Source organism: Pundamilia nyererei, unplaced genomic scaffold (genome assembly GCF_000239375.1).
Source record: "Pundamilia nyererei isolate P.nyererei 1_Seehausen unplaced genomic scaffold, PunNye1.0 scaffold00001, whole genome shotgun sequence".
Lineage (NCBI taxonomy): Eukaryota > Metazoa > Chordata > Actinopteri > Cichliformes > Cichlidae > Pundamilia > Pundamilia nyererei.
In genome coordinates this window covers 12,499,906-12,503,662 of record NW_005187402.1, presented here as the reverse complement: position 1 = coordinate 12,503,662, position 3,757 = coordinate 12,499,906, and the positions used below count along the sequence as shown (strand labels likewise).

The window sequence follows — 3,757 nt, the reverse complement described above, 5'->3', positions numbered from 1 at the left end:
ACCAGAGAATAATAGTTTTTAATAGAAGGAACCAACTTAAAGGGGACACCCTGCTGGATCGAACAGCGGACCTGCCCGTTATTCTCAGCGTCTCTGTCCTGCACGTTAATAATGCCCACCTCTGTACCAGGCGACACGTTTTCAGGAATGGAGTTAGACACCGATTCCAGAGAAACTGCTGGTGCATTGTCGTTTATGTCAGTAATCTCTATTATAACTTTGGCATATGATTTTAGTCCTAAACCATCCTTGGCTTGCACTGGGATTTCAAAAGAGCTTCTGTCTTCGTAGTCAATTACACCAGTTACTCTAATTTCTCCCGTTTTGTGTTCAATAGTAAACACATTCATATTATCATCAGATATGTGCCCTAAGTCATACGTTACATCTCCATTCACTCCTTCGTCTGCGTCTGTCGCACTGACTTTAATCACTGGTGTATCTAAAGGAGAATTTTCAGGCAGACGGGCCTTATAAACGGCCTGGCTGAAGACTGGGGCGTTATCATTGGCATCAACCACAGTGACGTGTATGACTACGGTGCCGGATCTCTGAGGAGATCCACCGTCCAAAGCTGTGAGGAGTAAATTCATTTCTTTTTGTCTCTCTCGATCAAGTTTATTCTCTAGTACGAGTTCAACCTTATTGCTGTCAGCAGCCAGAATAAAGATGTCGTTCTTTTGAAGCTCGTACCTTTGCACAGCATTTTGACCTATATCTGCGTCATGGGCCTGCTCTATTGAGAAGCGGCTACCCTTCTCGGTTGACTCGCTTATTTCCATCTCAATCAAATTTTCTCTGAATTTTGGCGAGTTGTCATTCACATCTTGAATATGAACACTTACACGATGGAGGTCCAAAGGATTTTGTAACACCAGATCCACTTGCACAACACATGAAGGTTTCTTGCCACAAAGGCTTTCTCTGTCGACTCTCTCCGATGTGATAAAATCTCCCGTTCTCAGATTAATGTCACAGTAACGCTTACGAGATCCATCAAAATCAATGCGAGCCTTTCGGGAAGACAAAGTCCTCAGATCAAGCCCAAGATCCTTAGCTATATTTCCAATCACGGAGTCTCGTTTCATCTCCTCTTGAATATTATAACTTAGATCTCCATGAGCGATGCGCAGCGTTATAATAAAGGAGGCAAAGAAGATCGGCCCTGGTATTGAAAATCCTTTGTCTCCCATCCTGACTCCAAAAGAGCCCATCTTGCAGCAATTATACTGTCCACAGTTGCAAAGTGAAATCTATTCCAAAATACACAGCAATCCTTACAGCTTTACAGCAAGGTACGGGGTCCTGAAGGTTCGGATATATGCGTTTTTCCAGCAGTCTGCATTTGATATCTAATCAGTAAGTGGAGTGGGTGGAGCGGCAAGCGTTTATTTTCCGTTAGTCAACAGCGACACCACGAGTCACCTTTTAATCTCCTTAGTATTGAATTATTCACAAAAAAGTAAATCACTCCAAGACCGCTCTCGGCCATATTTAACAGTTGTGAATATTATTTAAAACACATTAAGCATTCTTTGCTAACTGTGCCTGAGTAAGATGCCGATGTCATGCCATAACAGTCATTTAAAATGATATTTGGTTTGTTACCCTCAAATGTATACTGTTTGAGCCTCAACAAACCCTAACATTCTTGAATTTATTTTACATGTTTGTAATACACAAAAGTTCTAAGGTTCTCCTTTTTGAGACAATAAGCTGAGGTAACTGAATTACACAAACCTACAGTTTTGATTATTGAAATTCACATGGAATTTCGGAGATACCAAACAAGTCTCCAGATCCAGTTACTCCAAGAAACCCTGGATCGTATTTCAGGACCATGAACAGGTACTGTAAGATTTGGCATGGTTATTGGGCAATGTTGTCTCCTAAAATCAATGCGAGATAACTACTGTAAAGGCTAATTTATTTTGAAAACTCTACCCAAAGCTAACTACTGCAAGGCTGCATCCGAAACTGAAGCTTTGTTTCCATCACATTGCCTAAAAAGTGCACCAGTTGACCCTGTCGAGACCTGGAAACGACATTATAAAAGAATGAGCAGGCTACTGCTGCACTCTAAATACACTTTTCCACTTTTCTTTAAACAAAATGTCATTGGCGCTCAATGCCACTGCTCAAAAGTTTCAGTGTCATGTTGAAATGTCGTTTTGCTTGAATGAAAAGCAAATTATTTTCATTTAATATATTTTTAAATTAGAAATGTTACAAATGTTATTTTATTTTTAAAAAACAAATTATTGGAAATAATTAGATTTTTTTGTTGTTGGAATTTCTGTGTAGCTATTCAGAGGTCCATTTCCTGCAAGTAAAATATCTGTTTCAATTGCATGTGTTCACCTGTTGCTCATAAATCCCAGTTCAAATTCATCATCCCAAATTCAGTTATGTTAGCAAAGCCAAAAACTGTTAGATTACTTGGAAAATAAATTGAGCTATTTGTCTGTGGGTTTAATTAATGCTAAAATGGCCCCAATTTTTTCTTAAATACTGAGTTGTTGTTCTTAATGACTGTTGCATAATGACTGAAACTAGCACCACTGAAGGAACAATGGGCTGGGAGTTGACTTTTGAAGTCCAGATGTAGTCTCCCAGGTCTTGGCTGGTATGGTTCTCTATGCCACCAAATTTAGGGGAATGGTGGATGTGCAGGGGGTCACCTAGGACGTTGACACGTAGCAACGGAGACTGTAGCCAAGAGAACTAACACTACACATAAAAAAGGTTTAAGAAGAGGTGATTGTGTTTTAACAGTCTGTTTGTAGAGTTGTCATGGTGATGATTAGACCTTGCGTTTTGGGGGTACACAGTCCCTTTAAGAGCCACCTTAAGCCAGACCATGCTTGTACTCAGGTTCGTGTCACGCTGCAAGCGGGAGCACTAGAGAGTTAGAGGCTGCAAAAGTTTGCGCGGCTATCTACACGTGAGGTAAATGTGCTAGAAAAGTGTAAAATACTGCAAAATATTGTCGTCGGTGTTGTCGGAGACGGTAATTAGCCTAGGAAACTAGGTTCATTACGCGATGACTCCGTGTTTGTGATGATTTTTGTAGAATTCTGAACGTGCGACGGGTGTATGTTCATGGGTTACCTGCTGTGAGCAGGATTGAAGAGCGGGTTGGCGTGAGTAATGACAGAGTGTCCTAACAGATTTCAGAGTTGTTAAGTTTACACTGTTGTTCACTTTGCACAACTTTTTATGTTTCTGTTTGATTCAGAGGGGAGATCACTTTCTGTGTGATTCCTGTGTGTGTACTTCAGCTGTGTAGAGAAATCAAAGTGAGTTCATGATGTTCTCCCTTAAAAATGTACAAGTTAAAATGAGAGTTTACATTGTACTTTTTTGTCAGTTGAACTGTGAATTATGGGTTCCAAAGAACAATTTGTTTTATTTTTGTATATTTGTTTCTTGACAGGTCACTACTGTTGTCTATACTGATTGAGTTCTGATATGAACTTTGATGTTGCTGTTGTCTCAGACCCTGAAAGGCAGTTTTATGTTGAGCCAGTGGAATAGTTAAATGTGACTGTTTTAACTCAAAAATAGAAACTTAAAACTGTGGTTTCCTGAACACAGTTGGTGGAAAAAATTATATACATATATATATATGTATACGTGTATGTATGTATACGTGTATGTATGTATACGTGTATGTATGTATACGTGTATGTATGTACACGTATGTATACGTGTATGTATGTACACACATGTACACACATGTACAGATAGACAGATA

General features: G+C 39.5%; 1 pseudogene; it reads right to left on the bottom strand.

The window, feature by feature from the left end:
• Window positions 1-1,342, bottom strand: part of LOC102205562 (protocadherin beta-15-like) — a 7,499-nt pseudogene extending 6,157 nt beyond the window's left edge.
• Window positions 1,343-3,757: the final 2,415 nt, after the last annotated feature.